The following is a 24,606-nucleotide window of genomic DNA, read 5'->3' as shown; positions in this document are numbered from 1 at the left end:
TTAAATTTTATATTTGGGGTAAAATATCAAGTCTTTTCAAGTAAACTGGTTCAAGTCCAATTCAAGTCCCAAGTCATTGGTGTAAAAGTCCAAGTCAAGTCACAAGTCTTAGAACATTTTTTCAAGTCAAGTCTAAAGTCATAAAATTAATGACTCGAGTCTGACTCGAGTCCAAGTCATGTGACTCGAGTCCACACCTCTGATATTCGCTGATGACTACTCAGCTGTGCTTTGAAGAATACACCTGATCCTACTATGCAATGACAGTGTATACTTGTTCCAGACTTATGGGCCAGCTTTACAATAGCAGATTACAACTCAGCTCATTTTCTGTTATTTTGTGAAGAGTTCTAGGCAGGAATTATAAATCGTTGCAGAAGTCTTTGGCTTCACATACAATCATTAGTAAAACTTTGTCAGACTTATCTGTTTAACTGCTTGTTGAAGCCAACATGCACGGCCTCAGTCAGTGCATTTAGACATGTTGTCACCCGAGTTTCAGCGTGGGGTAGAAAGGTGGTTTAAATGAGGTTGCATCTGTGATGGTTGTCAGTTCAACACAGTGTGTTTAGTCAGTTTAAGAAACTGCTGATTCACAGAATCACTCTATCTACTACAGCAGGCTTTGCTGCTATTGGCTAAAAACAGGAAAGTGAGGCTAAAGTTCACATTGGCTCACCAAAGAAGACTGATAACTAGGGCTGCACGATTTTGCATAAAATGAGAATCACGATTTTTTGGCTTAGAATTGAGATCACAATTCTCTCACAATTTTCTTTTCCAGTATAAATATTTATTGCACATATTAACTGCACATCAACTTCGTAACAGTTGAGACTGAACATAAAAACAATAAATAAACATAAAAACAACAAATGTCTCACATTTTGTTGTTGCTGCAAAATGTTGTACTGCTTGAAATTCCGTCTCCACCGTTGCTCGACGCTGCGTGTATAGAGCAGGTAGTGCAACAATAGAAAAATAGTTGCGGGACGGCACTGTGCAGCGTTTGTCTAGGGTGTTGATCATTTTCCTAAATCCCTCGTTTTGCACAGTGTTGATGGAGCCATATCTTTGGTCAGGTGATAAGTGATAGCCTCCGTAATGTCTTTGTGCCTGCGGGAGTTCGACGGGTATAGGGAAGCGCTGTATAAGGTTCCCGTTATTGATGTTTGGGTGGTTGACCGGGACGGATTTTCTCCTGTCACTTTCTCGTCATCCCTGACGTGCTCTCCGTGGTTTTTTCCTGCTAATTTTAGCATCACACGGCACAGCTTCTGTACCACGTGGTATAAGGCTCCGCCCTTGTCATTTGTTGAGCAGGAAGAGTGAGCGCTTGTTTTCATGCAGAGAACGTCCCGAATCAAAATGCCGGGATTCATAATTCTAATTATGAATTTATTTTATTTTCAGTTGCTACAAACGGGACAGGACAGGGAGAAAGAATGAAAGAAAGAGAGGGAGAGAAAGAAAACCAAAGGGGAGAAGAGACGGTGAGAAGGGGGGGAAGAAAAAACAAAACAAAAAAAACAAACAAAAACCAAACAACAAAAAAACAAAACACCTGGATCACCTGTATGGAGAAAAAAACCAGAAGAGAAAGCAAACAACAAAGAGCAACATAGTAAAAAAAAAAACAGCACCATCACAATAAACTAGCTAGCAGTAGATATCAGTAGATACTAAATAATAAACGATATTGTGCAGCACGCAGGATAGACAGCGCACAATGTGCTTTGAGGCAGCAGCCAAGAAAGCTGTAGTCCGCGTCTGTGAATACCCGTGTGTACACCTGTGTGCATACCTGTGTGGATCAGCATGCTTGCATTCCAAAGGTTTCTCCATGTAACGATCTGCTAGGGAGTGTGGGGGGGCCACAGCCCCGTCCTCCAGGGTATGAAGCAAGTATGGAGGAGATCAAAACTCCAGACATCCAGCTGTGCCTGAGTGACCGAGCCCCAGGCCGAGAGGCCGGGGGCACCCCACCTCCGAAGTGGCCCGAGCGAGCCCCAGGCTCCAGGCCCCGATAAGCGGCCGTCAAGGAGTGAGCCGGTGTGTACCCGGACGCCCACCCCCACACACAAAGAACCACCAACCCACCGATACCTGAGGAAGTCCGCCACTGGCAGGGGAAGTGGTGGTAGGGGGAGATAGGCCTCCAAACCTTGGAGGGCCTGAGATGTCCCCAACCTGACATATAGACACAGACATACAGGCACACACAGACACAAACATCCATTCCCACCCTCATGCTCTCATATGCACTTACTCCACACTCAACCAACGTGGAGACAGACATAAAGAGACGCTGTACACACGATCACACTCCCCAAGCGTACTCTACGAACCGGGTCTAGGTACCCTTGCCCCTGGAGGGGGGAACTGCACCCAGATCGCGATTTTCTAACGATTAATCGTGCAGCCCTACTGATAACACTGACTGGTCTGTTTACCTTCTTGATGCAGTGGAACAACAGAGCTGCATGACAGAGGTGCAGCTGGCACAGTGTAATAGTATCATGTCAATAGGGACCAAAATCTCTGATGAATGTTTCCAGCACCTTGTTGAATCGGATCCATGAAGAATTAGGCAAAACTGAGCGCAACGCAGTAACAGCGAGGTCTAACTAGCGTGTATTTCCCGTGTCCTGTTTGTACAGTAGCATCCAATCACTAATCACAGTTATTGACTCGTTTTTAAAGCCAGTTGGCCGATAGCTTCTGGGGATGTTACTGCCACCATCTGGCAGGTCTTCCATTCTCTTTAGAAAAACTCTGAGGTTATGGTGAGGCGTGTTGCTGTCGTGGTTGACGATTGCAGCTGACTCTGCATGTCCGTGACATCACACACATACACACAACTGTGTGTGTGTTTGTGTGTGTGGGTGTGTCTATGACTTCAGAAGGATTTATATTGGCTTTCATTCATTTCCTGGACACTCTAACCTTAAGAGAAGTCTTCCTCCTGTGATTTGTGTCGTGGGGTTTTGCTTTTTGTCCCATAAAGAAGATGCTCCCCCAAAATGTAAATATGGAAATTGATGTTTGTCCCCACAACATGAGTAATACCTGGACTGCTTACACACCTCAACATGGAGTTGGACCATTTACCAGGCCTGGTGAGAACACACACAGGGATTCAAGGAGAAAACACTGCCAGGGCATCGCTCTCGCCCACACACACACGCACGCACACGCACACACACGCACGCACACACACACACACACACACACACACACACGCACGCACGCACACACACACGCACACACACACACGCACGCACGCACACACACACACACACACACACACACACACACACACGCACACTATAAATCTTGGCACAATGTTGCACAAAGCATCACTGATAAATAAGCTAAATAAAGCAATAACAACAGTAAGCAAACTCATAATAAGTAAATCCGATATAAAAATGGTTTTAAATATAAGGCAGGAAATGGAAACAGAAATCGATTTGTGATTGGTTGAGCATGCCAGGAGGTGGGCTGAGCTGTGTCACATTAGAACAACAAGATGAGTTTTGTATTGGAGCGGGAGATCGATGAGAACAGTAGGAAGACATCCTTCATCAGGTGCTGTTGGGAAAGTTTATCGAGCGGCTCGTAGTGGAGGACATTAATTTGACAGGAGTCGGCCTCCTGGTCACGCTGCTCACTCCTCTTACCTGTCTGCCCTCAGCCGGCTGCCTCGTTAGACACATCGGCCACGACAGATCACAAGAGGCGATGTGACCAACATGGGGACAATGACCCTGTCTGGGTTCTCTCAGCTGCTTCAGATTGGGAATAAAAGTTTTCTGTCCTTGTCCAGTTAGTTTGGACCAGCAGTAAACAAAAATCCCAAATACTATGAAGAAACGAAGCAGCTCTCATGTTATTTTACTGACATTATTATTAGTTATGCTCAAACATACGCTCGATCCACCTTTATATCATAACGGGATTCTCTGTAAAAGAGATGGAAGTGTTCGATACAACAGCTAACTGATGTTTTTGACTGGTGGAAATGAGCAAAGAGGAGCTTATTATTCCTGTCAGCTTCTGCAAAGTTGTTGAATTGTAAGAAGACGACACAAACAGCAGTGCCACCGGAAACTATGACTGGAGAGCTGGTGTTTGAAGGAGGAGTGTACCTGACAGTATTTATAAAGATGGAAGTTACAAGGTGTGACACTACCTGCTGGTTTCGTTTGGGTCGGTTTAAAGCCCATTGTTGGTGCCATCTGCTACATTCAGAGCCAGGACAAAATACGGAGCACAGGGGAAAACTCAGAACTCAGAGCTCAGTCAGAGCTTACAGACTGGCCCACACATGGGCTCATTGCTATTTATGCTACATCAGGCTTAGAAGACAGTTTGCATTCTTGTAAGACTGAGATGATAATAATGATAAAAAGCCAGCAACAAATGAAATATTAAATATCAGTAAAAAATGAACATGGTATGAAATGCAGCAAGATTAGTAAATATTTGTAAATGTTCTGCATAATATCTGACTTATATTGAGTGTTTATGTCTCTGTTTATGTCTCTGTTTATGTCTCTGTTTATGTATGCCAGTACTGGGTTCTCCTCTGCAGCCCACCCATCTATTTATTTCCTAAATTTCTGTGTTTTTACATTTTTTTAACTCAATTTCTGCTTAATTATGAAAATGAGGGGTCTGCCATTCAAAGTGTGTTATAGTGTTGACAAAAGTCCACAAAAGGAGCGGCTGCCCCCAGAGAAATTAAATGCTTAGCAAGTGTAACTGAAACATTTTATCTATTACCTTTACTCTTTTTAGTTGTATAGTTATTGCAATTATTCACTATTCAGCGTTGATGCATTTTCAACATAAATGTTTTTCTGCTTTTATATTAAACTTTGGTTTTGTGGTTTGTAAAGCCTGTGCGGGTCCTGGTAGGGACGAGCGGATTGTCAGTCACAACCACACAGTAGTCGTCAGAGCTCTCTATAAAGATCTTATCAGCATAGCAATAATTATTTGATTAATTACCAGGATGTAATGGCTGAGACCACAATGAGTTCTTTCTTGGCACGTGTGGATATACTTTTGGAGTTAACTGATTCCAGTTTACAGTAAAAATGTAAACAAAGCTCCGTCTGAGTGATGCTGATTCAGTTTGTTAGGATTCACTGACATCAAAGGGAGACATAAACCATGAATCAAATAAATATACTGCATGAGCCTCATATAGGCACGTTCTTGTGTTGATGGATGATCGAAGAGCACAAACAGAAGTGGGAAGTAAACTTTTGAGTGCTGCACCACCTTCAGAAGTTGATGAATACATTGCCTTGATCAGAGATCAAAGACAGCATCTCCCATCTCTGCCTCCTCTAAATCCCAACCACATCCACTCACAGAGAGTTACTTTGACTTTACAAGCTCTTTCTCATCCTGTGCACTTTCCATTGATCAATTAGTTTAGGTATCTCACCCTGACAGGGAACACGTCTCCTCAAAGCATAGATGATGTCCCAATCAAAAGACTAAATAGGCTATATATCTCCTGTCTATGTTTATGGCTGATAAGTAATGGAAAAAGCAGAAGACCAGGACTTTACATTTAGCATATGTCACTGTGAAGCTAAGTGTACACTGACAAAACACATCGAGACAACACAGGATCTAAAGAAAATTCAAATTCATTTCTGTAAGACAGTTCAGTTCAATTTTTCATCAGATTTCACCCACAAGTAATTAGATCATTCTCACGAGAAGAAAAACAAAGTGTGGTTCGGAATATTAGTTTGATACGTTGATGCTTCACGTGTTCGTTTCAGAGCAACGTTAGCCTGAGTTCTTTCATCTGAAATTACCTGAGATCTTCATGATTTATCACTTCTGGATTATATTTCCTGTCATGCCACCTTTTTATTCTTTTTATGTTTTTGAGGTCTGTCCCTCTTTTGATTTTATTGTTTAGTTATAAGTGTTTTTGTTTCTTGTGTGTGAGTTTCTGGGTATTTTAGCTTTATGGTTATTCTTGTTGTTCTGTTTACTTGTCACGTTTTTATTCACTGCAGTAGTTTCAGTTCTTTGTGTCTCACTTTGTTAATACATGGTGGTTATCATGCACAGTCTATGGTTGCTTCCTTTTTACTTTGAATGTTAATTTTCTTTTGTGTCTATTAGCAATTTGCTTTGTGCCTTTAACCTCCTCTGTGATTGTTTTCCACCTGCTGTTAACCCTTTACTCTTTCATTATTCCTGCTCTTGTGTTTTCTTATTGTGACACTTTTAAATTATGATTTATTTATTCTAGTCTGTGTTGTTTGCACCTTTGTTCATCTGCCTGAATTTTTGCTATTGGTCTAACAAAGGCTGAATTTAGTTACTATGTTGGACCAGTGTCCTGCTTTTGGTTCATCTGTTCCTGGTAACTAATGACATTGTGTTTGTATATCAGCGTTGGAAGTATGTTTGAATTAAGTGCTTTAAAGTTCACTTTACTAAATTCTTTTTAATTCTTTTTTTTTCCACATTTCACCTTTATTAATGCAGTTAAATCTCATTTTCAAGAGTGACTGTTTACCATTTCTGGGTCCAAATGCTCAGTTTGCAAAAGCAGAAGGGACAATTCAACCTTCAGCGATCAGTCAGCTGTTTTCTCAGGTACTATGGTAGTTTAATGTCCAGACATATTAAGCACACATACTTTAAATGGTAAATGGCCTGTATTTATATAGCGCTTTACTAGTCCCTAAGGACCCCAAAGCGCTTTACATATCCAGTCATCCACCCATTCACGAACACATCCACACACTGGTGATGGCAGCTACACTGTAGCCACAGCCAGCCTGGGGCGCACTGACAGAGGCAAGGCTGCCGGACACTGGCGCCACCGGGCCCTCTGACCACCACCAGTAGGCAACGGGTGAAGTGTCTTGCCCAAGGACACAACGACCGAGACGGTCCGAGCAGGGGCTCGAACCGGCAACCTTCCGATTACAAGGCGAACTCCCAACTCTTGAGCCACGATCGCCACTAAATGAATTCAGTTTTATTTAAATGGTAACAAAGACTTTTGCGTCAAGGCACTTATACTGTAAGGTAAAGACCCTACAATAACTAAGAAAAAAGCCCAACGATCACACGCCCTCCTATCAGGAAGCTTTTGGTGACAGTGGGGAGGAAAAACTCCCTTTCAACAGGTAAAAACAAGTTTAATTATAAATGTTTAAAGTGTGTATAAACACACTAAGAAACACTAAGAAACACTCAGTGCATCATGGAAACCCAGCAGCCGAGGCTTTTATGCAGAAAAGGTTCAGGGTCACCTGATCCAGTCCTAAGCTTTATCAAAGAGCAAAGTTTTGATGACATGTTACTTACAGAGCTATCAGCAGGCTAACATAAATATATTATTGCAGGCATGATGTTGGAGGAGAGTTTAATTGCTCTCGATAAAAGTACATTCTGAGATTCCCGTATCAGCAGAGACAAATGCCATCACATGACAGCAGGAGACGATGCACAAAACCTCAGCCGAGCAGTCGTGGGAGAGATAACCCCAGTCTCAACACAAGGACAGCTATCAGTATGTTGCAGTGCGGTTTGTGGATTACTTGCTGTGAAAAAGTCCTGATCCTAACTAACCTGAGAGTAAGCATTAAATATTTGGTGTGTGGGTCATACGATGAGTTCATACAAACTATGATAGACATGAAAGACCAACAGAAGCCTAACATGACAGCTGAATAGTTTTTGGGGTCTCATGTCTAGCAAAACATGCGATGAAGCAATGCAACACGTTAAAAGGATGAGTGCCTGATCCAGTGCAGCAGACGCTTGGACCTGGAAACAGGGTCGTTTTTTCAAGACTTAACAAGCTGATCAGCTGTGAAACAGCTGAGTGGCTCATTAGCATCCACTATAACAACTACCTCATATTTTGGCTGCGCAAACCTCACACAGCAGACACATTTCTAAATTATGTTACTTGAAAACTATGAAATTCTCCTTTTTAAACACCTCGGCATTCTCAGATCAGTTTCTGACATTCTGACTATTTTATTCTGTCCTCTGCAATGGAAGATGCACCTCAGTATTCATCAGTGGAAAAGTCTGAATATATTTGTTGTCTTGTGAAGCTTAAGTGAAGTGGATGATAAAGAATAAAGGAAGGCAGGAGTTTTTTGTCTTGGTAACAGCGACGTGTTATTTTAAAGGAATGGAAAGATTTAAAGGGGTTTAAACAGAGGATTAAAGTTCTTTTTTGTTCAACCTGGATCCTAAATTCCCTCTTTTGGGCTTTGAGTGATTACTATTTAGCAAAAATATGTGGAGCTGTTTCTTTATGAAATACAGTTTGTATGTGCAGCAGTGCTTAAATAAAATCTACACAAACATGTTCAGGGTTTTATTTTCTGAGCGATTGTTTGTGATTTCATCCTGTTATACCTTCATGTTTAGCAGGAAGTTCAACAAAATCATGAAAGAACTCAAACACAGGCTTTATTTGGCCTTCCTGAGAGCACTTTGCTTTTAATTAGGCATTTCTCCCGAGGGAAACTGAATCTAAAGTTGGATTTTTTCTGTTTGTTTTCAGAATCCTCTCATTCAAAGTTGTTCCAAACTCCACAGTTTATGCAGCACGGTGAGGAGTGTCACTACCCCCAACTTCAGTGCATCTCCTAAAGGTAGTCAGTGCAACTTCCCCCCACTGTGATGCATCATTTTGTAGCCACAATTAAACAATGTGCTATTATTTGTTTCTTAAATCATTCAGGTCCCAGTAAGATCCACTCCCTGTTCTCCTCTCTGTCATGTTTACCCTGTTGTCTTCCTGCAAAAACGCTCCTCCAGCGAGATATCAGAGTGAGACACTGTTTGATGTGAGATGTATCTCTCTAGGGATCTCTTCTATAATGTTGTCAGACACTTGGAACAACAATCTGAGATTATCAGCTGCAAAACTAGCACTTTTACTTTGATGCAGACAACAGCCTCGTGGGACTGTGCTCTAGTTGTTTCATGATTGGTGCTTAATTCGTTCCTGCTCGACTGTAGACTGATTCTAAAATGGACTCAAAAAGAAAACTATAAACGCTTTCTGTTGTCCTGAGTCATATATATATGTGTGTGTGTGTGTGTGTGTGTAGAAGTCTTGATTTTAAAGGTACCGTCTTATAAATAAGGCTAAAATCCAACCTTAGCTCTACCAGTTTGTTTGCCAGTGTCCTGATAACTGTCAATGTGAGCCACAAAAATGGGTAAAACAACAAGCCCACTCAGGTTTTTTATGGCGGTTGAGACTATTTTTTGTAAATACACTTTTGAGTGCTATAGACATTTTTTTTTAACACTGGAGTCTACAGAGTTTGACTTTGGAAGCAGCCTTAATTATAGTTTTTGCCACTTCCACTTTGGCATCATGTTTCAGCTTCTTGCCCCCTGGTGGTGGCCCGTGTAGGGTTAGGGTTTGGCTACTAGCCATCTCATAGCAGAAAACTAATGCAAAAATGTATTAGACTGTATACATGGCTAAAAGAAAACCCAATCGTAATCGTCACGGTTCTGCTAGTGACTTGGTTGACAGACACTCCCTTTGCATGAATAAAAGACTTCCTTATCAATCCCAAGCTAACAAAACAACACCTATTTTATTTAAAGGTATAACTTCACATAGGTTACAGCTCTGAAAGCAGTGATGTGCTTTCAGCATCAGTACAGTAACGTCAGTAAAGAATACGCTTTCCTGTAGCAGCTGCTCCTCGTGTCCCTCATGTCGGGGCAGAGAGCCTAGACAGGTGTGAGTAGATGTGGAGCTCGCTGTGACTTTGCCAACCTGCAGCATCAGCTCTAACAAACATGTGGGTTGTTATCACCTCATTATTATGGCCCCCTAGCATGGCACATCCATGGGCTATGTGGGCGTTATGAAGCACTAGAAAACATCATCAGCATAGATCATCAGGCGTGTTTTGTAGAGGGGGCTGGTGATTGCTACTGATGAACACATTTAGATTCCTGTGGATATTAGGAGTGCTTTTGACTGCATGAGAAGAATTATACGGGAGCCTGTTGTGGCAGTCATGTGGCTCAGATTGCGAGTATTAGCGCTGGAGCACACTGCTGCTGCTTCTTCCCTGCACATCAAGGTTTCCATCATCCCTCACATGTGCTGACATGTCGATTTCCAAGTTTTAATACCCAAAATGCACAGACGTGGAGCACAGAGATGTTAAGTACCTGTTTGTGTCATGCTGGAAGGGAATGATTAGCTTGCAGGATTAAATCAGTTTTTGAAAATAAATGTAACTGGGTCCAGTTGGAACCAATCACTGGACAGAAAGTTTCATACTGATGAAACGACTTGTTTGACACGTAGAGATTATTGACACAGCTAAACCACAAATTTCAAGTTTGTTTTTGTTTTATTTATGATGAAAGATCTGTTGGAACCAGTGTTGCCAACTTAGCGACTTTGTCGCTATATTTAGCGAGTTTTCAGACCCCTTAGTGACTTTTTTTCTAAAAAAAGATGTGAAAGCGCGTATTGCTTTTACTCTCAACAAGCAGCGGGTGCTGTAACGCAGTCAGTTCTTCTTTTACTCTTATGCTGTTTTGTGGATCACAAGGTTTAAAACTACTTATAAACACACACACAAAGTAACTCCACCAGAGCGCCTATTTCGGGTCACTTTTGCCGGTCCAAGCCCGGGTAAAGGAGCAGGGTTGGAATTGTGACATTAAAAAAAACAATAATTGCTAAAAGAAATTTAATTTGTAGCTCTAAATAAACTCTAAATGCATTTAGGACATTTTTTACTCACGTTATGTCTCTTCCACGATGTTATTTCTCTCTCCAACAACATAGCTTACAATTAGATTAGCATGACCAATTATGCAAATTAGGCGATGGCGTCATTTAGCGACTTCTAGCGACTTTTAGGACAACCAATAGCGATTTTCCTTACTGAGGAGTTGGCAACACTGGTTGGAACTCTGACTGAAGCCTGATGCTACCAAAATAACTCAACACCCTTTGTTTATATCTAGAAGTAATGCAAGTGCATTCTTCTATAAACCAAAGCTGGAGGTAATTCGGTAGAGTTCAGGTTGAACGTGTTGCACGTCTAACTTTCATGCAAGAGACAAGAATTTACAACTCTTCTCAAACGTGCAGTTGCTGTAATTTAAGCCTTTAAATGCTCAGCACTCAACAATGTGTTTTGATCGTTTTTGCTTCTGTTAGATGTTGGAGCTTCACTGTGCCGAATACATTCAGAGTGTGACACTTCAGTTCATCTGCTGAAAGAAGAAAGTTTCGCAGCGCTTAACTTGAATTTCGGTTAAAGCCATTTTGCCTGGCAGGATGTTCAGCCATGACAAAAAGGAGCAAAACGTTTATTTGAGTTGAAAGACGTGAAATGAAGATTCATGCTATGGCAGCTGTGCTCTGCCTTTTAATGTAGCTGGGTTTATACACACATTTCTGCTGATTGTGTAACATCTGTGACACACCCACCAATATGTTTCTAGAAAATGTGTAATTCAACCTGGAAACATGCTGTTTTCAAATTGAACATACCCGAAGATTTGTGATATCTTAACTATTTTTGATGCTAATCCTGGTCCAATAGCTGACTGGTATGATGTGTGAACCTGAGCAAAACTAAAAGATGATCCTGCAGTGATATAGAAGAGATGCAGTCCAGCTGTAGAATTAAAACCTTTACGCTGTTTGCGCATATTAAATGTTAATTAAAAGAAAACAAAGAAGAAAAATCATTTTACAGGGTTGAACACTTATCTAAACCTTATGCTCTTCGTTTCACGAACAGTCTTGATTATGAAACCACACCATAGATATGACACAGTAAACATGATACAAAGGTTTAGTGTATTACATGTAAAGTTCTTTATTATTAAGAAGATGCGAAGGAAATCAAGGGTGCGATGTTGAATGATGTAAGTGCACATGCCTCACAGGTTGGATGTCCAAGAAATGTTGACGTTTGTTGGGTGAAGTGGTAGAGAGTGTTCCCAGGGGGTGGAGAGAACAAGCTTCAGTGCACATGTAGGTTAAGAGAACAGAGGTGATGAAGAGGAGGTGTTACATAGGTATGAAGTTAAGGAGAGAAATGCGGATGGACAGATGTTAGTGGATTTGCTCTAAAGGAAGGCAAAAGCATGGAAGCATGTATTGATCACATACTTCATCTTAAATTATGTGGTGGACACATTGTTTAAGAAGAGTAAGGAACGTAGAGTATAAGTGTGGACAAAGGTGCAAACAGTTATCTTATGCACAAAGTTGAACCTGAACGAGAAGAGTCTGCAAGGTGGTGGCAGGGGAGAGTGTGTCTGCATGGATGGTAGTCTGTAGGATGACTTTGGACTTCAATACCAAGTGAAGGCATATGCATGGCTGCATATTACCAGTGCTTGTCTTAAGACAAAGACCAAAGTAGATCCTGTGTGCTATCTGCTACTATCTTCCTGTGTGAGGGAGTAAAAAAGAGATGAGTGCTCGTTTTTAGTATTTCATTTCTGTTCATTGTGTGTTCTCCAGCTCTTGTGGAACCGTGGGAAGCAAACTGTTTCAAAGTGAAGGAAGGTTTGATTGGACAGATTGTGAAGTCTTCTCAGATTGAGCAACAGCTCACAGAGCATTGTGTGTGACTGTCAGAGCCAGCAGGAAACCTTTAGACAGACCTTTAATTATCCGATGATGAACAGAGGCTGTATTTGTAATTAGAGAAAGAAAATGTTAATGCATTCTGTGGAGGATAATGGCATCACGCTGCCCAGGCATAAATCTCCACTCTGTGACTTTGCTAATCTCACGAGGCAACACAACCACACTGATTACCGTTAGTGTGTCCACACTGCAGAATACCTTCCCGGCATTAACTGTCACCAACAGAAAGCAGAAAATGATGCTGCACTCATCCACGCAGAGAGACCGCTGCATTCTGTAGAAAACCTTTAATATCAAACAGGAAAACTGTTACATTGTGTTTATCACTGGAGCTGCTCTCATAGACTGTTTCACATTAATGTAGCCTGACATCAGGTTTCAATGGGGTGTTATTTTCCATTTATCAAAGCAGTAGTATTGAGTGAAGTATCTCTGCAGCCAGTGTCATTTTCAGTTTCTGGTAAAGTCATGGTTGCTAGAAGCAGTTAACATTTCTCATGCCAAACAATATGTCAGTGTGCAAGTGTGTCCATTTCATCCATGCCTGTCAGTATTGTGGCAATTTCTCTGCTGCTGTTTGTATTAATACAGATATTTTAGCGGCTCTGTCACAGAAATATGACGACAGGTTGATAGTAAAAAATGACAGGGTGATGTTTTCCACTGCTAAAGTGCTCTCAGAAACTCAAGAGAAAATGCAGCCTTTGTTAAATCAAGGTGGGGCATTGCCCCAACATATCCTCTCTCACCTGTAGCGCATTGGTGTAGGTGAGTGGAGCGTACAGGAGCCAGGACATGGGTCAAGCTCTCAAATCAAATCAAATTATTTCCAGCACAGTTCTCACATCTGCACAAATGCAATCACATGGTTTTGGGAATGGAGAAGTTAAAGACCTTTTATTGACTGCGTTGGATATTCGTGTTTCACATGCACCACTGGGCAATGGTGCACGTGAAACACAAACGTATAGAAAAGTTCAGAGTGCACTGCGAATGTGAAAACAGCTTATGATGGGAAATTCTAATGACTCATAAAAGTGAGGTATGGTGATTTCTCACATAATTTTACATGGCGTCTAAAGGACATGGGTTCAGGGAATGTTAGATGATCCCCATCAGTTTGGTGAACTCCAGTTTAGTCTTTAAACTACAAAGCTTTGTGTTGCTTTTGTGAAGTAAGATATCCCAAGTGCCAGATTGCAAAATGAGGACGCTACGGCTATGATGGTAATTTGTAGCCATGCCTTAAAGAGTTCTTAAACACACCATGGTCCCTACTCTGTAGGGATATATATATATATATATATTTTGCACCCCTAATATATGTGTATATATGTATATATATATATATATATATATACATATATATATATATATATGTATATATATATATATATATATATATATATATATGTATATACATATATATATATATATATATATTTTGCACCCCTAATATATGTGTATATATATATATATATATATATATATATATATTTTGCACCCCTAATATATGTGTATATATATATATAAAACACCCAGCACGCCCCTGCGGGCGGTTTATCCTTCAAGCTCGGGTCCTCTACCAGAGGCCTGGGAGCTTGAGGGTCCTGCGCAGTATCTTAGCTGTTCCCAGGACTGCGCTCTTCTGGACAGAGATCTCCGATGTTGTTCCCGGGATCTGCTGGAGCCACTCGCCTAGCTTGGGAGTCACCGCACCTAGTGCTCCGATTACCACGGGGACCACCGTTACCTTCACCCTCCACATCCTCTCGAGCTCTTCTCTGAGCCCTTGGTATTTCTCCAGCTTCTCGTGTTCCTTCTTCCTGATATTGCTGTCATTCGGAACCGCTACATCGATCACTACGGCCGTCTTCTTCTGTTTGTCTACCACCACTATGTCCGGTTGGTTAGCCACCACCATTTTGTCCGTCTGTATCTGGAAGTCCCACAGGATCTTAGCTCGGTCATTCTCCACCACCCTTGGGGGCATCTCCCATTTTGACCTCGGGACTTCCAGGTTATACTCGGCACAGATGTTCCTGTACACTATGCCGGCCACTTGGTTATGGCGTTCCATGTATGCCTTGCCTGCTAGCATCTTGCACCCTGCTGTTATGTGCTGGATTGTCTCTGGGGCATCTTTACACAGCCTGCACCTGGGGTCTTGCCTGGTGTGATAGACCCCAGCCTCTATGGATCTTGTGCTCAGAGCTTGTTCTTGTGCTGCCATGATTAGTGCCTCTGTGCTGTCTTTCAGTCCAGCTTTGTCCAGCCACTGGTAGGATTTCTGGATATCAGCCACCTCCTCTATCTGCCGGTGGTACATACCGTGCAGGGGCCTGTCCTTCCATGATGGTTCCTCGTCTCCCTCCTCTTTCTTGGGTTTCTGCTGCCTGAGGTATTCACTGAGCACTCGGTCAGTTGGGGCCATCTTCCCAATGTATTCTTGGATGTTCCTTGTCTCATCCTGGACTGTGGTGCTGACACTCACCAGTCCCCGGCCCCCTTCCTTCCGCTTAGCGTACAGCCTCAGGGTGCTGGACTTGGGGTGAAACCCTCCATGCATGGTCAGGAGCTTTCTTGTCTTTATGTCAGTGGCTTCTATCTCCTCCTTTGGCCAGCTTATTACCCCAGCAGGGTACCTGATCACGGGCAGGGCGTATGTGTTGATGGCCCGGATCTTGTTCTTACCATTCAGCTGACTCCTCAGGACTTGCCTGACCCTCTGCAGGTACTTGGTGGTTGCAGCCTTTCTAGCGGCCTCTTCATGGTTCCCATTTGCCTGCGGGATCCCCAGGTACTTGTAACTGTCCTCTATGTCTGCAATGTTGCCTTCTGGTAGTTCAATCCCCTCAGTTCTGACTACCTTCCCTCTCTTTGCTACCATCCGACTACACTTCTCCAGTCCGAACGACATTCCAATGTCATTGCTGTATAGCCTGGTAGTGTGGATCAGTGAATCGATGTCTCGTTCACTCTTGGCATACAGCTTGATGTCATCCATGTACAGGAGGTGGCTGACAACTGCTCCGTTCTGTAGTCGGTATCCGTAGCCAGTCTTGTTAATGATCTCACTGAGGGGGTTCAGTATATATATATATATATATATATATATATATATATATATATATATATATATATATATATATATATATTAGGGGTGCAACGATACACAAAATCCACGGTTCGGTTCGATACTTTGGTGTCACAGTTCGATATTTTTTCGATACAAAAAATGTTCATGCTTTTTTAATTTGTCATTTATTAAAATGATAAATATATATTTTCACTCAAAAGAACAGTTTTTAAATGTAATGTTGCTGAAACAACAAAGTAATAAAATAATAAATCTATCTGATTGAGGAATCCCTCATCTTTGGAAAAGAGAGTTTATTACAGAGAAATGGCTCTTTCAAAATAAAAGCTATACTATCCACTTCTTCTGGGCTATATTCTCAGCAGCATATTAAACATATCAGGTCCCCATAAGGAGGATCCTGTGCTAACGGCTGTCTAAATGACTCGGGTAAAGTTTGTAGCATGCGTGCTTGTTGTTTTTGTCTGCTTCCACTTGTCTTTGCACCAGGATGATGTCAGTGTAAATGTGCAGTCATATTCGTTGTGTTCCCACTAGTGCTGTCAGCCTTAATCTTGTTGAAATGACATTAACGCCATAACGGCAAATCTCCGCTAACAAGCTACCGCGGATCACCCCGTGCATGGGGCTGGACGGCCAACACGTTAATGAGCTAACTGCGCTAACGCACTAGCTCCCACCAATTGAGCATTGTGTGGCACATCCAACATACTGTTTTACTTTAGTCCATGACGCGCTTACCTTCAGGGTCAGTGGATCTGCGCTCGACAGTGCAGCCTAGGCGGAGTAGTCGAACACAGATCCACTGAGCTCTCAACACAGACAGCATCATCAGAAGAAAAGTTGATAAAATAAATTACAAAATTTGTATTGTTCGATACATATGCGTACCGAACCGAAAGCACTGTATCGAACAGTTCAATATCGATACGAATATCGTTGCACCCCTAATATATATATATATATATATGTATATATATATAGATAGATAGATAGCCTTGCTGCATTACTTTTATGGCATGGTGTTTAGTGAATTAAAAACCTTTGAATCAAAATTACATTTGACTTTTATTTTCAGAGCCTGTGGATCACTTAATGGAGCCCTGCAGGTTGCCTGCATCAGGATTTTCAAAACTCATATTGATTGGTCCGTGTATTGATGTTTTTGCCGAGGCCTAAATGCTTTGATGTCATACCCATGTCACGTTCTTCCTGGAGACAGTCGATCTATACTGTATCTCATTGATGCCTGTGTGATAGTATTCATATTACGGGCTATATTAAGCACCATCATGTCACAATGACAGCGCTCAGGCTAAAAATAGAGAGCAGCAGAGCCAAATGAAAATCTAATAGCCATAGATTACAGCTCTTTAATAATGATTTGAAAGATGTGATGAGAACATATTAGAAGATAATTGAAGTTCATGCTCAATTACAAAAACATCATTCAGTGATCAGAGTCTGAAGGTTTGAGCATCCTTCATCAGTATATGTTGTGTTTATTCAGGTTGTTTTAAATACGTCCTCATTCTGACAAGCACACATTCAACAGATCTGTTATCCTGTGAAATAAAGGGGATACAGTTCAAAGATGCAGACAGTGTGACCAAGACGGCTGCATCATTGCTGCTTTTTTCTCAATTATGATACTTCATTTGATTTTGATTGGACGAGAATGAGATAATTATAATATAGCCAATATTGTAGACAAGTGAGCCAGAGCCTTTTTGAAATGGCAAAGCTTGTTGAGCCAAGACAGAAGGGCTAAAATTCCTGAAATGGCCATTTGATGTTGGTTTTGATCTCTCATCGTTCATGAGCGCATCATTCCTGGCCATGCTCGCTGTGCTGGTGTTTGCAGCATTTTCAAATGAGATTATGACAGATTCTTCTCATGCAGCAAACCTGCAGCTGACCTGAGCTGCGGCCTGCTTCACCCGCATGCAGCAGTATTGAACCAGAGGCAAACTATCACACATGTTACTTACTACCAGTGGCAGCCTGTCAGGGCAAGCAAGGCAGGCCCTGCTTGATCAGTTAAATCTATAAATAGCCATAATACTCAAACAAAGAGAAAGTAATTTTATTAGTCCTTTATTTATCCAGGTAAAAAATCTCATTGAGATTAAAAATCTCATTTCCAAGAGAGACCTGGCATCATAGCAACAAATCTGTCTACTCTTATTTCAAAGCGTGATCTGTGTCATAAGTTTCTCTTTGTGCCATCCTTTCAATTACTCCCATCTTGCAGCTGCAGTTAGCTGTTGTCTCAGGAAGCAGGCTTAATTATACATGCCTTCAGTTCCAGTGAAAGCTGTTGTGTCCCTCAGTGTCGTTGGCTTGTCTGTCTCACTAACAATGGCTTGATCTTGTCGAGCTATGAGGCCAACAGCTTTTTCTGATTATTTGCACATTGTGGATAAACCTCTGCTCTGTGATGACACTGATAGGAGACCAGCATGTAAGACAAGCTGCTGCTGTCGGTCCTTTTCCACTCTGGGATCTGTTGACATCTGAGTGATGTGTGTAAACAAAGCCAGCACTAGCAAGTTAACAAGCAGTCTGATGGTGATTTCATTGTAGCATATACGTTTTCTCTGATTAACCACTTTACTCAATATGTGTGATGTAAGAAATCTTTATTAACTCCTTCAGCACATTTGTAAGGAAAGCCTTGATGATGTGGAGGGAACATCAGCTTCTCCCACATCTGTTTTAATAAAACAGGGACGTTTAAGAGGTGCAGGCTCAACAAACATTTTTATGATGATGTTAAGTCTAACCAGCTGTTTTGTCAGCAGTCTACCATTTTTCTCTGTTATCTTTAATATCCATCTAGATATTGACAGTTTACTATGTCACACAGTACTCGAGCCTTTTAATTCAGCGTGATAAATAAAAAAGTAAATAAAGGTGTAGTCCTGTTTTTCACTGTAGTACATAGTGTTATGAAAAACTTGTAGGTATTGTTGTCTGTGTCAAGCACCCATACAGTCTCTGGATGCACCTCTCAACCCAGCAAACACTTTTTCTCCCACCAATGATCCCACTGGAAGTCCACAATGATTGCTTTCTGAACTGACCCCACCTGCTGACTGCAGAGGTGGTGCATGTGTGTTTTGGGCATTCAGTCAGAGGTTTCATATGAACAGCCCACCCCTAAAGTTGGTGTTGGAGCTTTTTCCCGAAGGAGAAAAGTGATGCATTGCACCCTGTTGCTCAGTAGCTGAGTAAGCCTCAACATTTCCTCCAGACTTTTGCAAACCAACATTTTAAAGTTTGAGGATTATTGTATTATTGTATTTCAGCCTGACACATCCTGCTTCTGAATCTATGATTTCAGAGGGTCATTAAGAGGCAGCTCACGTCAGTAATCACAGATGCCGGGTGACTTTGTTGTAACTCAAATAAGGGAAAGGAACTCTACCAGGTGGCCACTCACTTTTAAGGGGAACTACAGCTTGTTTGATGTGGCTTTTGACCTTGTGAAATTACTGGAGTTCATTTTGCTGAAATGATAAATCTTTACGAGAAACATGAGCCTGCAGGCTTTTGAAAATCTGCTCTGTGATGTTAAGTCAAAATGGATACCCCCATCAGAGCAGCAGCACAGGTAAAGAGAGATGTTCTTTGTTCATGGATTTAATGCCATTGACTTTCTTGCATTGAACCAGGTCCTGCTGTGATAAATCACTCTTCTGTAATCAAAAGTTTTAAGTCCCTTTAAAAAACATTGAACCAGTGGTTCTTTGGTGAGGCTTAAACACATCAAACTGTGGGGAAAACGGACCGACAGGTGATACCATCTGAGGGTTTGTGAATCAAGCGGAAACTTGTACAGTATGTTGGCTGTAGCGACTTGTCTCCGTCTCTCTGCCTTTATGTGTCGAATTTCTTTTCCACACCAGATTATGGATTTTCTACTATTTCTACTCTTGGTAGAAACTTTGCCTCTTGATCACTTCTGAATTTTGTTATTATATTTCTGATTGATATCAATCTACTTCACAGGGCTGAACTTGTGTTGGTCATATTTGCTTAAAACAGCTGGTTTTGTCACAGTAGAATTGAGTCTTTATCTACAGTTATGTCCATAAGTTTTTGGACAATGGCATGTTTTCTACACCAACACTACGAGTTTTAAATCAGTCAACATGTGATTTGACTGCATGCTTTTGTCTTTATTCAGAGGCTTTCACAAAAGCATTTCATTACCTGTTTAGGAATTACAGACACATTTATACATAGTGCCCCATTTTCAGAGGATCAGATGTAAATGTGCGTTTGTTAAAACCCTAAAATCAAAGCAAAAGTTTGACATTTTTATCAAACAATGAAACGATGTGGCAAAAATACAAAAGATTTGTTGTTGTCCAAAAGTGTGACAAAGTGGGTGGAAACACCATTTGTCCACATTAACATTCTTATTTTGAGTTAGACATATCTCATTCTGTAGCAAGCAAGCATGTACTGGGTTTGTTTATGCTTTGCACTTTTACAGATTATGTAACATAATCTTGGTTTAAATCAAGCATGCTATTTATTTCAACTGTTAATTGTCTAGTTTGAACTCACCTTACCTACCTGTGTCCCAGGAACAAAAGGAGGAAACGTAGCTTCACTTCCTGTATTTAGAGTTTCCTAGTTAGTCTGAGGTCACAGGTGAAGAAGGGGGAGAATCCTTGTAATTTAATAAAGTTGATTTTAAAGTGTGTTTATAGAGAAATAGAGTTATTGCTGTAATATGTATTGATGACACTGTAGAGTTTTATTGCTAGGAAAGAGTTTCAGTAAGTAGGGAAATGTTTGCCTTACCTACCTAATGGAGCAGTCCAGGGAGTTTGGTTTGGACTGTTTAAGCAGAAGAACGCAGGTGTTTGAAGGACCAGGTCAGTGTAGCTGTGTGCATGTGACTGTAACTTCTGTTGATCTAAGTTCAGTTGTGTTTATTTGAACCGAGTTAACTATGGAGTTGAGTTTCTTATTTATTTTTGTAAATATTGTTTGGTCACAAAAATGCTGAATAAATCACTCGCTACAGCATCAGTCTCCTGCCCTTCTTTAGCCGCTTAGGCCAAGTCTTACCACACTATGGACCTACATAAGATTTGTATTGACTGCAGTTACTTTGGATTTCTCAGGGTTTCACACGTTCATTGACCTGAGCTGTCAGCTAAACAGGTTTCTGTGTATAACTGCAGAGGAAGGACTGTGCTCGTTTTCTTTGTTTACATGAGACTCGAGAAATAATGAAGCAGTTTGAAGAAAATTTTGTTGGATGATTATTGAATAGAATAGAATAGAATTCAACTTTATTGTCATTGCACATGCACAGGTACAGGGCAACGAAATGCAGTTTGCATCCATCCAGAAGTGCTTTAGTGATATAGATATATTACAATATATATTAGCAATAATATAGATATGTAAGTATATTACAGAAATGGGTCTATTATGTTATAATGTACACGGTATGAAGTATGTTGTGAATATTCTATAACTATAAGTATGTACAGGCTGTAGTGAGTACAAGCTATGAACAGGCTATGAACAGGATATAAATATGAAAAACTATACAGAATATGAAATAAATAACTTTACAGAAATCTGAGATATACAGCTATACAGAAATGGGAACTATGCAAGTTGTAAACAGTTGTAGGATTAAAAATTATCGTATGTACAGAATGATTATTTACACAGAGCTATACAGTAGTGCAGTTAAGATAAGTGAGATATGTGGATAGTTTCTACAGAGGTATATAAAGTGCTGATGGTTGTGAGTGGTGGTTCAGTCCATGTTATTATTGTGTGTTTGAGGGTACAGTTGTCCATTGTGGGTGTGTGTATGTTCAGTCCATGTGTTAACGTGGGTCAGATGTCAGGAGGCAGAGTTCAGGAGTCTGACAGCTGTGGGGAAGAAGCTGTTCCGGTACCTGGTGGTCTTAGTCCGGAGGCTCCTGTAGCGCCTCCCAGAGGGCAGGAGGGTGAAGAGTCCATGTGATGGGTGACTGGGGTCTCTGATGATTTTCCCAGCCCTTTTCAGACACCGCTTCCTGTAGATGTCTTTCATGGCAGGAAGTGGTGCTCCGGCGATGCGCTGGGCAGTTTTCACGACCCTCTGCAACGCCTTCCGGTCCGAGGCAGAGCAGTTCCCGTACCAGACTGTTATACAGTTGGTCAGGATGCTCTCGATGGTGCAGCGATAGAAGTTCACCAGGATGTCTGAGGACAGGTGGTTCTTCCTCAGGGTCCTCAAGAAGAAGAGGCGCTGGTGAGCCTTCTTGACCAGCTTGGAGCAGCTGGTCGTCCAGGTGAGATCCTCGGAGATGTGGACTCCCAGGAACTTGAAGCTGCTCACACGCTCCACAGCCGTGGAGCGTGGAGTTATTTGGAAGACAAAAACTTTTTTTAAATTAATTTTCATTCAGCGATCGCCTCAGTGTGTATTTGATGTCCAATGTGTTCACTAACAAAAGTTTGGAAGCTTATTTGGGCATTTATAGAAATATTTTCAGAGAAGTGTTAGATGACTCATAGTTGGTGGTTTCTGATTGATATAAAGCTTTGTTTGATAAGCGAGTGCAAAACAACCTGTTTTATTTTGTGAAAAGGAGTCAAAGTCACTGGATGCTCACTTACAGATTTATTTAAAAGCTCAGTTTATTCCCTTATAAGTTTCTGACAAGTGATCACTGTGACCAAAGACTACAGACCCTGCAGCAAATAAAGACTTTTTTCTGAAAGTCATGGAGAAATGTTTTAGTCAGAAACAAAAGTGAAACGATGTAGCAAAACCCCAAAGATCTGAAATGGGAATATGTAATGAGTAAAAATGTTCCCAGGACCAGCTGCTGCTCTGGCTGTGCAGCACAATGAGCTGATGAAATATAATCACAAAAGTTTTTGCTTTTTGTATGAAGGAGAGGAGAGAAATGCAGAATACAGCAAAACAAGAAAAACCCCAAAAGACTGCAAGGTGTGATCACACAAGCTCAGTCAGCAAACACAACAAAGTAGCAACAACAAAACGAGGAAGACCTGAACCCAAAAATCTGTGTTTCCAATATGATTTCTCAAACTAATTTTTACAACAGCTTCTTTTGTATACATATGATTCAAAGTTTCATAGTATCAGAGTTGGCTGAACAGAAGATATTTGACATATCTGAATATTTTAAGAATGGAATGAGACATTATATCTATTGATAGTGTTGCTGAAGTTTAATTTAACTGTCCTTGCAATGACATTACATAATGTGATTTAGCATATTGTTGTATTATGATACAAGTATATCAGAAATGGGGTTTGCAGATTGGAGCTCTGTTTTCTGTTGCTCTTCTCCGCTAACAACAGGTAAAGTAAGAGGGAGGAGCCTGTCTCACCTTCCTTGGGTTAAACCCAAAGCACAGCTTCCCAGCAGAACAGAGCCCGCCTCTCGGCCTCCACAAACCTCCCCTGAAACCTAACACCTGTGACATCATGCTCCACACACAGGCTGCTGGCTGACTAGTTCTGCGCACAGAGCTGCAGGCTGTTCACTAGCTCTCCCTCCCAGGAGAGATCCACAGCTCTGAACCCGCGCTACCAGCCACAAGGAGGTAATCTGCGATCAGATCAATCACACTGCTGCAGCCCGGGCTCATTGCTCCAGCAGCTTGGAGGAGAAATCCTTTATGGGCTTTGTAGGGGAATTGTTCTGTCACTTCTGAGGCACATCGCTGAAGACTGCCAACACTAATTCAGCCCAGGATACTCTTTGTTTTCTCCATGGAGCCTAATGCAGGTAAGCACTTGCTGTTCAGCAAGTTGTGAAGTTTTAATGCTGAACGAGGCCACCTGCTCTCGTGTCTTTGGAGACTTATTTTCGTCATTATAACTTCAAAAGTGCCTCTCAGATATCTATTTAGAGTCTTTTGGAACATCATCTTCTCACTGGCTGAATTGTAGCATTCATGGATTGCACTTAACAACAAAAGACCCTGATGAGTTTACCTCACACAAGGGTCTGCGCTCGTACACACACTTGTGCACACTCACACAAATGGCAAAGAAGGAGGACAAAGAGGGAAGAATGAACAAACAGAGAGTCTATATCGAAGACTTCACTTTGCCTGCAGAAGTGAAACTTAAGATTGGGCTGTGATTTAGTGCAGAGACCTAAAGAGGTCTGTTTACTGCTGTTTGATGAATTCTTCCTTCTTGTTTCACTCCACGAGTAACACATCATTAAAGCCTTCCAATAATGAATTTAAGATTCGGCTTATTTAGTAGTTTCTAAGTAATTTCTCACACAAAGTCAAAGTTTCTTAGAGAAAATTAACAATCCACAGATTCACGTTGCATCCAAGAGATTTAAGAAGGCATTGCAGGTAAACCAGTTCCAAGACCTGAGTGGTAAAAAAAACATTAAAAATGAGTCACGACAAACTCATTTTTGCCAGTTTTGATCTCCAAAAGTCTGAGACTAAGGATTCATGTCTGTTAGGCTTACCCTGTCCAAACTGTATTCATGTAAAGCCAACAAAGCAGACCTTTCCATGTTTTATATTCATGTTGAATCCGTTTTATTTTGATAGACTTGATATTTGAAGTTGTACCTTACAAGCTCACAGCAGCTCACACACCTTGCACCTGACACAGAAAATGTTTTCCTCATAATTATATTGCTTCTCATATTTGACTTTATTCAGTCAGCTGCTCAGTATTTTCTTTAGTGTTTGCATTTTTTAAATAGACTTTTCTTGGTTTTTAGTGGACAAATCTAAACATAGCTTTTTCAAATACTCAGTGCTATGTACCATGCAAATAAAATAACAGACTGTCACT

At 41.2% G+C, this 24,606-nt stretch overlaps 1 protein-coding gene across 16 annotated transcripts in view; it reads left to right on the top strand.

Moving 5' to 3' along the window:
- ptprfa (protein tyrosine phosphatase receptor type Fa) overlaps window positions 1-24,606 on the top strand; it is a 358,380-nt gene that overhangs the window by 57,008 nt on the left and 276,766 nt on the right. For 12 of the 16 annotated variants that reach the window (XM_076874474.1, XM_076874475.1, XM_076874480.1 and 9 more), the window contains one exon: window positions 8,576-8,666. The exons of 3 other annotated variants lie outside the window; for them this stretch is intronic. The gene's annotated coding sequence lies outside the window, so the exon portion shown is untranslated. Of the gene's footprint in view, window positions 1-8,575; window positions 8,667-23,288; window positions 23,564-24,606 lie in introns of those variants that run through there. One more of the 16 variants, XM_076874471.1, reaches the window with a different exon arrangement.

The sequence above is a fragment of the Maylandia zebra genome, linkage group LG15 (genome assembly GCF_041146795.1).
Source record: "Maylandia zebra isolate NMK-2024a linkage group LG15, Mzebra_GT3a, whole genome shotgun sequence".
Lineage (NCBI taxonomy): Eukaryota > Metazoa > Chordata > Actinopteri > Cichliformes > Cichlidae > Maylandia > Maylandia zebra.
Note: the sequence above shows the minus strand (reverse complement) of the source record. Positions and strands in the feature narration are given on the sequence as shown.